Below are 15,489 nucleotides of genomic sequence, written 5' to 3' on the forward strand. Positions count from 1 at the left end.
GGGGATTACACTGTGATGAGCTTAGACCTGTGCTTCCCACTCTACCTGAACATTGACTCTCCAGTGTCAATACCAATAAAAGGCAAGCAGCAGCAGCTGCATGGGGCCATCACACCTAGTTCAGACACTGGCCACTTTTCTTCTCCTTATTCTTTCTGCCTACTATGGACACAGCTTACTGAGAATTCCACTTTTTATCACTGTGAGCATAAATACAGAAGGACCCTGAGGCACAGGGTGACATTTAGTAAATAACATAGCAGCCTGAAACAGAGGGCTTGGGTGGCCTGGACTGGTAGTTGCAGCCTTTCCTGGCTTGCTTTGCTACAGAAGCATGGAGCTAATGCTTCATTAATTTCTCCCACAGTTCAGAGTTAGCACAGTAAAGGAGCATGGATGTGCAAAGAGAATTTATGACTCACCAGTTGTAAAATAATTTGAATCTTCTACTTATGCTTTCAAAAGGACCTCAAATTCTACATGTGACAGAAGACCCACAGCTTCTGCCTCGTGTGAACAAAGTGTAGGTCCGGAAAACTCCTGTTTAAAAAAAAAGGTCATTGTAATATCGATTTCAGTCAATTTACACAAAAGGAAATTTCTGTAGTAATCCAAGATTCTGGTTATAAATTATGTCTGAAAGGAAACAGCTTGTTTTTCTAAGGATAGCATCTATTTTTAATAGCAAACACTATAAAATCCTGTTCTTTCAGGTTAATTAAATATATAAATCACATGCAATCAGATCACTAAGCAACCTTGATGCTGCTCTAGCTGAAGATCTACTATACAATGGAATTGACAAATAAAAGGCGCTGGGTGTTATGAGCTTTCAGAATTCCTTCCTAAACTAAGCATGTTCACGAAGTAGTGGAAGAATGGGCTTGTGGCATTTGCTGGGATTCTCCCTCTGGGAATACCTCAAGGACCACCTTGTCTAGGACACCTTCCTTCTCCCCACATGACCCATCACTTTTATCCCACAGAACCTAAGATGTTAGACCAAGACTCAGCTGCAACCTCATCCAGAAAGCAGCCCTGGGTCTGACCTTGCTCTCTCCATGCAGGGAAGACTCCACAGGATCCACACTGTAAGAACCAGCACCTCTCATCCCAGCTTGGTGCCCTGAATATGACTTTCCTCTTAAAGTAGACAAAGTCAAGCATCACTGTGCAGAGTGAAAGCTGGCCAAATATACTTGCCTTGACAAATTTTAGAAACTACACACCAATGAACCTTAGTACACCATAACTTGAGTCTGGGATTTTTGTCAGTCTTTTCATGTTTTGAACCTTCTACCTAATGATTTCCATTGCCAAATGGGTTTTGATTATCTCATGTGAACTTGATCCAAAAAACCATGAAGAGAGTTACTAGCACTAGAAAGCAGAAAATAACCTATTTTAGGGTGCAGTAGTACATTCAAAGTGCATGTTTTTTTTTTTTTTTTTAGGATGATTCATAGGATCAGGTATAAGGAGCAGATAGGGCAGCTAAGTAGGCAGGGTGCCCTGGTCATATCATTTGTAACAATCTCTGCTTGCGTAGGCTTGGTATCCTAGCACATGTGATAGTTACGTATTTTGAAATTAGTAGGCTAATCTAGGCTATGTAACAGTAGAAACATCAGAAGTATAAAGTGTATCAGAAAACCGGCCATTGGAAGAAGCACATTACCCAGCCAGAGAGAAGAGAAACTTGAAGGACACAAAGTTCTCTTTTAACATATTAATGTTCTTTAGCAAACCAACTACTACTTGATAATTTAATTGGAGATAATTCTAAATGAGAGCTTTATGGTATTTTTTCCTTATTTCTTTTTCTAATTTTTCCCATTCATCATCTTTTAAAGGATTCTATAATAGTTTTTTTTTTTACATTGAGAAATAGTTTTCTTTCTATAATAGAATAAAATGGGAGTTCTATATAAAAGATCCTACAGTGTGAAATATTAGAAAATAACTTAAGCAAATAATTGACATAGTCATTTTAATTGCCACCTTGCTATCTCTGACCTACTTTACTTAGCTGTTTTTATGAAGCCTCATTCTCTAACATACAGGAGAAGGTTAGATTTAGAATGGATATAAGACAATGTTGATACCTCTTTCTGTTTTGCTAAATGGACTATATTTCTTTACAAACAAATCCTAGCCAAAGTCATTGTGTACATGGCTTTCCTAACAGCAAGTTTATATTTAATTATCTTTAATAAAGAAGAAAAGCAATTTTTCTATCAGTATCGTTCACTGTAGCGTACCTCTCTCAAGGCAGTCTTAAGTTCTGCTGCACTACTATTACGCACAATCCAACCAAATAAAGCAGAGGTTCCTCTTTTAAGATTAAAAGCAAGTCTGAGCTCTTTTTAAACCCTGTATGGGGGGACTTGAACCATGATTTTCTATTTCCTATAGCATGCTTTTCTTGCAAGCTCTTCCCTAATGATTGGTCACCGTGAGTCACCTCAACTAACCAAAAAAAAAAAAAAAAAAAATGACATGGGATTTCTCTGTAATGACAAGTGTCCCAACTGCACAGGGACCATTTATAAAATATGGAAAGGTCTAAATAAGCCATTTAGAGTTGTAAAGTGGTTGACATTTATGAGTATGCAGAAAGAGGTTTGTTTTTCATGGATAATGTTGATAATAATAAACAAATCCTGACAGTCAAATCTAAAGAGAGAAGACAGTATTCTAGAAAAACACTCCTATGTAGGGCCAGACACAATGCATATGTGGCCCTGACATGAGCGAAATGTAAGATTCTCAGTAGATGTATTTAATCAGCTCGCTCACATGATAGTCATGACAAAAAGATTAAAGACCAGTTCTCCCGAGACTAAATATTCATTCTGAACTTCAATGATCTGTTCACACTGAGGTGTCTGTACAAACCTGTACATAAAGCAAGAAATTAAACCAGGCCATCAGAAACCTGTACCACATGTGCTAACATAGGCCATCATATGAAACATACTTTATGTTGTTATTTGGGGATAATTGTTAGATTAGCAGCTTGTACACTGACTACTTTTATCCTCCTTGAGTATAACTGCTAAGAAATTTAGTCATCATTGTTATTAAACTCACATCTAGCTTTATATTTTTACTTACATTGGTCTTCATTTGGGCTATGTAGTATCCCTATAAACATTCCGAAGTCAGTTTTTGCTCGTTTTGTTGTGTGTTCTTGGTAAAACCTTTGACTATGATAGACAGGCTGAGGAAGGCAAAGAAGGAAGCAGGAGAGCAAGTGAACCTTCGACTTTAGAATATCTACTCACTAATTTTACTGTCATATTGCCATAATCAATAGTCTTGTGTGTGAGAAGGAGGAGGGTCTCAGCTGAGGGATTTTTCAGATCAGATTAGCCTGTGTCCATGTGTGTAGGGAACTGTCTTGATTGCTGATTGGTTTGTGAAGACCAGCCCATCTCACTATGTGTAGTGTCATATATAAGCTGAACCTGGGCTGTATAAGAAAGGTGGATGAGCACAAGCCAGTGAGTGAATTCATAAGCAGCATTCCTCTGTTGCTTCTCTTTCAAGTTCTGCTTTAATGTCTTCCTCTGACTCCCCTCAATAATGAATGAACCTGCAAGTTGAAAGATGAAACATCCACTTCTATCCTCAAGTTGCTTTGGTCCTTGTGTTTGTCACTAAAAAGCAAACTACAACAGGACACAGTGAGGTCAGTCTTAATATTTTACTATTTCGTTGCTTTTAAAAAACTTACTTTAGATATATCTGTCCTACAAATTACCTGACTTCTCAGAGCCTTGGTTTCATCTAAAAGAGAAGAATAGAAGCATATACCTTGCAGGAAGAAGCAATCAACCAATTCTACCTTCTGTCAATACATGAATTTTGTGTTTACATTCTTTGAACAATAATATGGACATTTCCCAAACGTAAAAGCATGTATGCACACACTATTTTATTTTTTGTCAAAATTATGATATCTAGAAAATAATGATAATGCATATAGGAATTGAGTCATTTTTTGAAGGCAGTTTGGGTATCTAAGAGGTTTTCATTCCTGAGTCCCCTGCCTCCTCTTGCAGAGTTCCTCAGCCTGTCTCTTACAATGATCTTCGCCAGGGTACACAGGACTCACCGATGACCTATTGCAGACAGTTAATCCAGAGCAAAGCAAGCAGCTCTCACAGTACAGGCAATGACTTGTTCTCAACTCTTTAAAGTTCATAATTCAGTCTCACTGTCATTTCTTTCCGTTTACCGGTGCTTTTATGAAGGGTAAAGCTGAACAGAAAGAAAACCAGAGTCATTAACTGCTTGAAAGTTTAATGTGCTACCAAACCAGAATTAGATGTGATAATGAAATTTCCACTGCTGAAAGCAAACTTTGCTTGCTGATGTATGTAGTGAGAAGGTGGTCTCATAACCAGTGAAAATTAAAAAAACAAAACAAAACAAAAAAACACTTAAGATTTTTTTTCTATTTCTCATTTAAGTTTTTGTCTAAAATGGCTAAACATGAGTTAGACTCCTTTTTTAAAAAAATGTAGTAAAATTCCTTGTATCTTAAAAAACATAATACACTGTAAATATATAGATGTCAACCAGACCCCTTTACATCTAGAGACATCCTTGAGCAGCAGATACAGTTTAACACTTCACAGTGTTATGCTTTATTCATCTATGTGAATGGAGTATTCTAAGTCATCACAGTCCCTTTCACTGGCCTCATCACAATCCTAAAGCCAATGTTCAAGGTATAGCTACCAAAAATTCCAAACATTTTAACTACAGAGGTTCCCTAATTTTGATGGTTCATTTTACAATTTTCCAGATTTTCCATGAAAGCATCCTTTAAACTTCAACCTTCCCGGCGGGCTAGACTTCTACAGCAGAACTGAAGTCCTCGCTGGCCATGTAACTACAGGTATGAATAGCCTCTACTCTATAAGGCAAAATGTTCAGGGGGATAGTATATCAAATACATTTCCATCCTATTGTCAACTTAAAGTACATACCAATAACTATTTGGGGATGTAATCTTATTATACATCAAGGAATATCAACACTTCAGCTTCTGTCTCCATGCTTAATATTTATTGTCACATGGACCATGTATTATTTTTCAAGTACAACACAATCTGTCTGCCTCTTTTTGTCTTTGAATATACAACTATCTTGCCCTAAAGTTCTCAAGCAGAGCTGCTTCAACTCATTTCCTGCCTCTAGGTACCAACTGTGTCTTTCTTCCCACAACTTCCACTCAGGGACCTGTTATAGATCACCATCTGTTGAAATTAAATTCATTTAAAATTGAGTTAACATACCCCCTTTCAAGAAAAGTTTCTTTCTTGCCCACCTCAAACTGCCCTGATATCCTACTCCTCTACATCCAACTGTTTTGGATGTATGTAAGTCCAATTGATTTACATCGTGTGTATTAATTCTCATCCTGTGACACACAGTAGGAGTTCATTCACTGTGTGGTCAATGACTGGGTAATATTGCATTTTCATTTACATCCAGCCTTCTCCTCTTCCTTGGGCTTATAAGGTTCTTAGTCATCAAAGGGAGAGGTAGAAGGTGGATGCTTATTAATCTTCATAACATTTCATTATCTAATAGACTCATTGCATATAATGTAGACTTGATAAGTATTTCCTGAATTGCATGATTAAACTGGGTCAGTCAGGCTCAGCTAGAAGTACTTCAGTTATTGCTTTCAGATTTATCAGGAGCAACTCTAGTGAGGTAAAAGGCAATTGCCTTTTTGCTGAATCATAGCTGCATTTATATCACAGTATGCTTTGGAAGGTACCACCTATTGAATTAAATACAAAAACAAATACCTTCCTGTATGTTATATTTTACATTCTCCTGGCTTCTTTCAGGCATGAGGACATATCTGTAAGGTGTTGACCTAAATTTCTGCTGACCTAATTTCTTTGTTGCAAAAGGATTTCGGTGCAGCCTGTGGAAAGGTTTTGTTCTACATCACTGTCAAATTTCAATGACAAATGGAATGAACTTTGTTAGTCCTTTTGAGATTTCAGAATATCTCAGGATATTCCCTTTTAATATCTAAGAGGATTTCAGTGATTTGTCCTACTGGCTTCAGAGTGTAAAGGGGGCTCCCTGTTTCCCAGGCATTTACTCTAGGCTGTCAGGCATGTCCCATGGAACTTCTATACACTTCCTGCAAACATTTTTACTATATAGGGGTTTGCTAATGAAATGGAGAAGAATAGAAGTGGCAAATGGAATTGCTGGGCTCTCAAGTAAAGGATAGAACTGTTTGCAACACTAATGGATTCAGCTTTGGGTCTGGCACTGTATATTTTGAAACAAAAGTAAATAACCTCTCTTATGATTGAAATTCTTTTTCTCCCAATGATGCATATACCAAATATATTTTCCAATATACTCCTAATATGCTAATTGTATGCATTTGTGTTCGAGGGCCATGGTAATGGAAAAATGGTACTTAGCCCAAATAATTCAGTAAATGTAAAAGCTACGCATCTATAGACAAGAGTCTAACAACAACAATAACAACAACAACAACAATTCCTTCCCTTGAGTATTCAAAAACATGGAAGATTAAGTCTACTATGTTTTCACAGATGTCTACACAGACTTCTTTCTATTAATGTTAGAGTCATGTGTTTACATGCAGTCTTAATATGAGATGTATTAGTTTTGAGCTTCAGAATTTTATTAACTTAAAGTGATATGGTAAAAGTGGCTTCAAAGAATTATCTTGTTTGATCACAAATTATAGCTCAACAATGTTATTCCAGTGTTTCCACTGGAAGCAATTCTCTTGGAAGACCTGATGGTATCACACCCTGTCAGTCAGAGATGTGGTCAGCAAAGTGTAGGGGACTTTGACAAAAGCGGCTGTCCCAGCAATTTAGGCTGAACTTAAGTTATAGTATTAAATACTACTAAAGTATAGAAGAAAGCTAGCAAGGTAAAGTAAAAGCTATTCTCAAGAGAGAAAAGATATATGAAAATCAACTGCAGGTCAAAAGAGAAGTGGTGAGTTATTTTTAATAAGGATAAGCTTAAACAAAATCAATAATGAAAAAAAAAACTATTGAACAAATCAAAAACTGTTGGATATATTTCTGAAAAGCATCCTGGATGTAAAAAAACAAAAACAAAAACAAAAGTAGACAGTATATATGGGTAACCAGGTAATGTAAAGAGAAAGAAAGCCAAATAAAAGTCCTTCATCACCAAGAAGTTGTTGGGTATAGATACTGATCCGTGTAATGACTCAAACTAGCAAACACATTACCAATGCATTGCTGCGCCATGGCTAGATTAAATAATGGCCCGAGGAATTGATCATTTATAATTGAGTATCTTACAGTAGTCTAGTGTGTCATATTAAACCAAAGGCAAAGAGGAGAAGCACATTGTAAGATAAGAAGGAGAAACAAAGGAAGAAGAAAGGGCGAAAGGAGAAGAAACAGCAAGGACATAAGAAGAAAGTGTGAAAGACAATGGGTTCTGTGGCTAGTTCTTTAGCTGCGGTGTTGGTATGGCTACCGACAACAGACTAGATAGTCCCTAATGGAATTTACCAGAATGTCTAGAGGTATTTATTGAGATATCACTCAAGATTTCCAAATGAAATCAAAGAATCCAGTATGAAATCAAAGGTCATTAACATTCCAAATGATTTGTTTTAGAGAATAGCAGATATCTATGGGTTACAAATGCAGCAAAGATATTCTCCTATAAAGCAAGAATGGAAAAACTATTGCCTCAGTAAGAAATAGTACACAATGGCCTAAGGTGGTTTACATGCGTACTAGAGATTTTGTGTGGTTCTCTTGAATCTTTTTGATATCTCTTAATTAAGGAGTTCATATGACCTCAATTTTGATTCATACAGGAGCCAGTAAAGCTTTCAAGGTTCAAGTCAACTGATAACATACAACACGTGTTCTCATGTATCCATCCTCTGTGGAGAAGTTTAAGACCCTTTCTTCCTATGAGATATAGTTTTCCATATTTTCAGAAAGCATTTGAGGAACAAATAGCCTTTGGCTGTCAGAGTTTATTGACTCAGCATCCTACCCCAGCAACATCACTCTCATTCTGCAGCAGCACACACCTGCTGCACCAAGGTCTCCTGGTCAAACACAAGGAAAGGAGAGAAACTTCTAAAATCCATTTTGACTTTATCAGGAACAAAGATGACAACTGAAGCAAAAGCCAGGTCAAATCTAGCTTTTCATAAATTTGCTGTTTCTGTTCAGGCAAACTCCTTGTTGAAACTCTGCTTTCAGAAGCCGCAGTAGATTGAACAATCAGAGTGTTTGAAAACCCAATCATTCCCACAAGGATTCGTGAAGTGTTGGACATCTGGCATATGGGTGTTCTGAATAAAAGGATTTTGCCAGGAGTTTTAAGATCAGAGATTCACAATTAATTCTGACTGCTTGGATCAATAAAGATTGTTTTCCTTTAAAACAGAGCACCCGTAAAGTTATGTAATTTGAGGTATAGGAAAATCATTGCCGAACAAGTAAAGAGTGCTTTGGGCCCACAGATTCCATTTGGCAATAGTTTCAGCATGAAAAGTAAAACCATTATTTTGATGAGACAAACGCATTTGAAAACCATGAAAGATTATATCAGTGAAAATTTCTATTTGAATAGAATACATTTTTGTTCCTCACAAATTCTCTCAGGTGTAGTACTAATCACTGCAAAAATGCAGTTCAGTGTGAGCTCTTTCCTAAAGAAAAAGCACATGTAAAAAGTTGAGTTATTTTGTCTAATGCAGCTGCTACTTGCTCTGCAGAAGCAGGAATGTGGCTGATGACAAGGTAGAATGGAACGTGACACCTCTGCTGGCAACCAGCCAAGAATACACAATGTTTTAGCCAGTCTGTGGTGTGTGATCTATTTCTTAATTGTTGATAACATATAATTAGGACAATCTTAGCCTCTCTTAATGAATGCAGTAAGTTAAACTGCAGTGCTAGAGTATACTTGGATAGATTTTGTTAGTCTTGGAGCACAGAACTGCAGAGTAACATTTTATAAACAGTACAAAATGGAATCTTCCCTTTACAAACTATTGGCCTGGAATTATGGCCAACATCCTAACCCACACTATAAATTCTGTGCACTGTATAAATGTCAACTGATACTCATGGACAATGTGCCCAAAATAAATTTTCCTTTGAACATTTTAAAGGTAAGATTTATGTAAAGAAATTTGGCACATGTGTAAAATGACCAATTACATGCTCTGCTAATCAGTTATCAACCTGATTTATTCAGGGGCTCCTTTCTCAAATGGTCTGAGCTCAATCTAGTGGACTGTTTTATTTTAATGAAGATATTTCCTACAAAAAATTATTGATTATTGTCTTTTCTTTTTTTTTAATGGAATTTTTTTATTACATCTTTTCCTCAATTACATTTCCAATGCTATCCCAAAACTCCCCCATACCCTCCCCCCTCTCCCCCATTTCCCTACCCCCCCCATTCCCATTTTTTTGGCCCTGGCGTTCCCCTGTACTGGGGCATATAAAGTTTGCATGTCCAATGGGCCTCTCTTTCCAGTGACGGCCGACTAGGCCATCTTTTGATACATATGCAGCTAGAGTCAAGATTACTTGCAGTTGTTTTTCACACCCATATTACTTAGAATTACATTTTTTTAAAAAATATTATAAAGGATACTAACATCTTTATGTAGGCCATAAATAAATTCAACCGAAATTTTTCATGTTTCTTATCAAAAATTAATTTTTTAGAAGGGAAAAATCCTAACAATCTATGAAATAACCAAAGAAATTTAAATTTTCCTAAATACATTCTAGCTTTTATGTAGAAGAAATCGATAAAACAAAATCTTTCTTAAAGGGGAGTAATATTTGTCCACAGCATGCACGCTTTCCCTGATGTTTTCATCATTTTGTCTTTAAATTTGTTCTAATGTTATCAGAATCAATTTTTAGTTTCAGTCATCCCAAAGGAGCTGTCTTGAGTGAAGCTCCGATCGGCCAATCGTAATGAAGAATCATCTCACAGAGCTGTTACTATGGTGCTCACGGATCTGAAGAAAATTTTAGTGGAAAGAAAATTCCAAAGCACTAAATTTAGAGGTATTTCATTTCCTAGTAAGAGGCATAAAAATAGTATCACTGGATACAATTTGAATTGCAAGGGAAAGATATTTATTCCTCCATGATGTTCAAATGTACACATTCTACAAAGCCAGTTTCTCTCCACAGTCCTAGAGACATATTAGAAATCATGTTACCTAAGTGGCAGTGAGGCCTCTGAAAGACAGTGCAAAGGGTGGAGAGCTTCGTTTTCAGCTGGCTGCTGTTTTCACACAGAAACACTAACAGAAGAAAGCAATGGCTAGTTGAGTTATGCTAATATGTACTAATATAGTTACACTATTAATTGTCAAATATATATTTGCGTGTATATCTACACATATGTACACATTACAAACATATTTAATGTAATAGTTACACTAATATGTACTAAGAAGAAAGCAACAGTGCTCTGCATTTGTGATAGGTTGCTAAGTTGTCTGTTCTCTCACAAAGGCAGGGAGAGTCAGAGGACCTCATTGCTATCCTGGTATAATGACTAGAAATTTCAGTTATAAACTCGATTTTTCATTAAAAAGAATAATATTTTTCTGGGCAAAAAATCAACCAAATTCCATTTTCCAAAAGTAGAAATAATAAAAAGCTCTAGAAATTATGACAAAATATATTTCCTATATTAAAATTACTCCTACATATTTAATATAATTTAAATATGCTTTTGCCCACTATTCAAAATCATGCCAAATTCCTCAATTCAGACTGCTTCCCAGAAGTACCACCTAAGTGTCTGCTGGAAGAAGCGTCTTAAAATTATATTTAAATTTTTATTTCATTTAATGCTTTCTGTGAATTAAGCCACACACACAAAAGGTTTTTGCACTTCATTTCATCTGAATTTCTAGGTTTTTAAGCAAGAAGAGAAAATTTTAACTTTCACGAAACACAACTAAATCTGATAGCAATCTCTAACTTCTATGAGTAATACAATATAAATACTAACGATGGGGAATAAGAAGGAATTCCAGTTTTCTATACATTATCTTTAAATTCACAAAGAAGGTTTGGGAATCACTGTGCTCTGTGCGCACAGGAGAGAAAGGGGAAAGTTGTTTTTATCTGTTCTATAAACTGCCAAGGAAAGCTCCAGCCTCAATTCCAAATACACACTTTTCACTAACACAAACTCATGTGCCCATAATTACAGAGACTGTCTTAGAAAAATGTGGTCATTATATGGGATTCTTTTTTATTATTTTATTTTTTATTTTTAATTCAATTTTTACACTCCATATTCCATTTCCCGTCCCCCTGTCCACCCTCCAACTGCTCCACATCCCACACCTCCTTCCCATCCCACCTGTCTCCAAGTAGATGCCCCTACTCCCCACCCCACCTGACCACTAAACTCCCTGGAACCTCCAGTCTCTTGAGCATTAGGTGCATCAATCTCTGAATGAACACAGATCCAGAAGTCGTCTACTATATGTGTGTTGGTTTGGAAATTGCAAACGGGGATTCTTTTTATCATGAATTTGGGATTTGGGAGAAAATTTGGCTCAAAATTTAAAAAGAATAAAAGCTTTCGTGAGACATAGTGGTGGTACTAACATGGTAGAACAGTGTTTACTTCGAGGTCTAACCCAGGACTTACAATCATCCGTATGGCTTAAAAACCATGATTGCCTAGATATATTTTTATATTTTCATAGTTTAATTCTCATTTCTGTTCGAAAAGGCCCTTTAGTATGAAGTCTAACTGGAAAAGAAATATAGAGGAGGTGAATTCATTTGCTAACAAGCAAAAGAGAACGCCAGAGCATTTGTAAAATAAAATTTATTAATACTTTTTCTTTTACAAAACACCCAGGAAATAGTTTCTTTAAAATGTCAGTTTAAACTGCACAGAAACACTGCACTGCAAATGTCACAGGTTGGTTAATTCATTCTTTATTGATAAAAGAAGTGTTTGCCTGATTTTTGTTTGTAATTACTTCTCCCTTTTCACAGACTGGATACTAAATATAATCTACTAGTTTTTATCCACTTTTAGTTCACAGCAAACCCAGCTTCCCACCTTTGCTACTTGCTAGACAAAGTGTATTAGGAGTGGTTCTCATGTTAACCTCACCAGGAGACGGAATACAAACTGCACATTCAGCCACACGTTTCCAGACTTTGAACTATACAGGGAGTGTTAATTCGCACATACTAAACCAATGTATCTCAAAACATTCCCTAAATCACATTTCATTTTGCTAAGGCCAATACAGAAATCTTGCTGCCCTAGATCAGGAAAAGATAAGCATTTGGCTCAAAAGTAAAGCTCTGTGTAGAATAATCAGATTTGCTAAATGCTTTTAGAACCTACTTTCTATTACATGAATTAATCATGGACAATTTAGCCATCTGTCTCTCATTATAAAAGCAGAGTCCCTTCTACCTGTGAGCTCTCTAGGTCACATACTTGTTCAAACATCATGGGAGGGCTTAGTTTAGAGTCAGAGGATCCATTCTGGATTGGGCATTTTTGAGACTGTGTCTCAGTTTCCCACTCCCCTTTTTTCTTTTCTCTTCTTAGTGGTTGGGTGGGAAGAGGCCCAAGAGAAGTACAAATTCAACTTCTGCATCTGAATTAAGAAGGAAATAGGCTAGAACTACCTACACAGCATGCAATGGCTTTCCTAGACTTTCCTTGGTTTCAGTATGGCATAGATAAAAACAAGTAGTTTCCATAGCACCCTGCTCTCAGTCCCAAGGAGGCAGCTGTGTTGAGACTTGGCAAACAAAAGACCTCCGTGGAAGAGACCCAGTTTGGGCTTCCACTAGTAGGTACGGGAAAATAAATCAGAGATTGGACTTTTGTAGCCCCAACCAGGCTATTTTCCTGGCAAGCAGATCAAACCAAGAGAGCAGATGTCAACCTCATCTCTAGTACCTACAAACCCAGTAGACAAGGGATATCATCATGAATCCACGAGGATCAGTAGAACTCAACACCCAGTAATGCCAGCTCTTCCCTACCACCCTTAAGTCTGTAAAATAACTAGACACTAACTTGAAGGAGAGCCCAGAAGTGGACAGAAGGCTGAAAAATCTGGGAGACTAAGCGTGTTTTCCTAAACAGACAGCATTACCTAAAAGGATGGCTTTAATTATTGAATTGGATTGGATTTTAAAATGCATGGGACTCTAAATTTATAAGAGAACCAGAATAGTTATAGACAAAATAATGGAACTGTTTTCAAGGGACATCCCAGTTGCTGTGTTCATGAAGTCAATGTTCCATAACTAACACAACAAATAAAGTTTCTGCAGTGAAAACACCCCAATCGCCTAGACAAATCTTTCTCACCTGTAAGATCACTACATGGCACCTGGCTACAATCAGATGAACTTTTGCAACTCAAATTTTCTGTACATGATGACACTGTTAATAGGCTTTGCTTTTTCATGTATGTATAAGGTAGAAGTATAATTTTATGTTATGATTAGGACACAAAATAGTGGGCTTCATAATTACATTTTATACATGTTTATATCATTGAACTTTACCCATGTGTCTGTCTCTCCTGTGACCTTCTATTCTTTCTTAATTTGTTTTTGGATAGTTGGTGGTTTGGTTTGGTTTGGTTTGGTTTGGTTTGGTTTGGTTTGGTTTGGTTTGGTTTGGTTTGTCTGCAAATAACAATACTATTATCCCCCATAGTTATTTGAAGAAAAAGTAAGATTCTTTAAATAAAGTTAAGGGCATTTTATAAACTAATAACCAACCTTACTCTTTGCCTCTGGATCTTCCAAAGGCCATCAGCTGCCCTGCTGATACTATTTGAGGGAGGTAACATTTTTAGGAGGTGGGCTCTAATTTGAAGAAATAAGTTGTTGGGACTGTCTTCTTGAAGTATATGTTGGGGCTTTTCCTGATGTCACAGATGCCATAGTTTTTCTGGAGTACAAGGTGCCCACCATGCTGTTATGCCTCACTCTGTTCTCAAATGAAAACAACAGACCATGACCTGAAACTTCTGGAATAGTCAAGCAATACTAAACCTCTTGTGTCAGGAGAATGCTCAACAGCTGAGAATGCTTACATAGCAAGCACAAGGACCAGAGTTTAGATCCCAACAAGCATAAAATAAGCTGAGTGCTCTCTGCATGCCTTTAACTCCAACTTCAAGAAGATCCTTGGGGATTGCTACTGCCCAGTGTAGCCATGAAAACAAAACAAGGAAACAAAAATAAACATGTGAGCTCCAGGTTCAAGAAAGACTCTTCCTTAAAAGGAATAGGCAGAAAAGGAGAGAAGATACCCAAAGCCCTCTTATGGACTACATATACCATACTTACACATGTCCACATCACAAATATCATAGCTACACCCACCAGAAACACATACGCACACATACACATACACACATACACACACACACAACACACAAACACATAGATACACACACACAAAGTCCTCTTTTAAATTTCTTTTCAACATATTTGCTTTTCTGACTCCCTATCTCCCTCTTTTGAGTAACTTCTATAAGAAATATGAAACAATTTAAAGTACTTAACTCTATATCATGATGGATTTAAAATAAATTAGAATAAAGATGAATCAAACAGAGAAAAAGATAAAAGTTAGAAGAACCTGGAATAAATCTATCTTCAGCTAAATTTTTAACTTTAACCTTTATGTTCTGCAAATGGAAAAGAAGATACTGGCTTTTGTAGCCATTACCTCAAAAATTTAAAACTATTAACTTTATTTTTTTCCTATTTAGTTTTTATTAATAAACATAATCTTAACTGCAATCCAGCTACCCTTGAAAAGGAATAAGGATAATATAGAATCCAAAGAATTCAATGATAGCAGAGGTTACAGAGTATTGGTAGCAGATGGAATGGGGATGCTCTCCTGAGCTACAGAACCCATAGGTCAAAAGAATTTGTCGACAGTTGAAAATAGTGATCTTCTTGCTGCTCTTTCCATTCCGAAATGCTCCATAGACTCCATGATGCTCATGCCTTCTGTCACCTTCCCAAAGACTACCTTCAGCTGCTCAGTCTTGACAATGCAGATAAAAAACTGGGACCCACATGTGTTTGGTTCAGCATTTGCCATAGACAAGATGCCACAACCTGTGTGCTTCATGATGAAGTTCTCAGCCTCAAATTGTTTCCCATAGATGGACCTGCCATCTTGCCATTATATGTGTGAATTTACCACCCTAGCACATGAATCATGGGATAATTCTGTGAAAGGAGGCACCCTTACATCCACATGTTTCTCTCCAGTGCATTAACCTTATATTAATAATTCTTCTTTTGCTTTTCTGAAATCAGGCAGAAAAAAGTTTTCTTTCCAGACTGGGTCAATGGCAATACAATGGACATGTTAATAGAGGGGGGATAGTTTTTG

General features: G+C 36.7%; 1 long non-coding RNA gene across 2 annotated transcripts in view; it reads right to left on the bottom strand.

Moving 5' to 3' along the window:
- Window positions 1–454: 454 nt before the first annotated feature.
- The window catches only part of LOC115029094, a 41,480-nt gene continuing 26,445 nt past the window's right edge, over window positions 455–15,489 (bottom strand). For both annotated transcript variants that reach the window (XR_003834669.1, XR_003834670.1), the window contains exons 2-3: window positions 4,121–4,266; window positions 455–540 (exon numbers count right to left, since the gene is read on the bottom strand). This is a non-coding gene — a long non-coding RNA (uncharacterized LOC115029094). The remainder of the gene's footprint in view (window positions 541–4,120; window positions 4,267–15,489) is intronic.

This window comes from Mus caroli, chromosome 13 (assembly GCF_900094665.2).
Source record: "Mus caroli chromosome 13, CAROLI_EIJ_v1.1, whole genome shotgun sequence".
Lineage (NCBI taxonomy): Eukaryota > Metazoa > Chordata > Mammalia > Rodentia > Muridae > Mus > Mus caroli.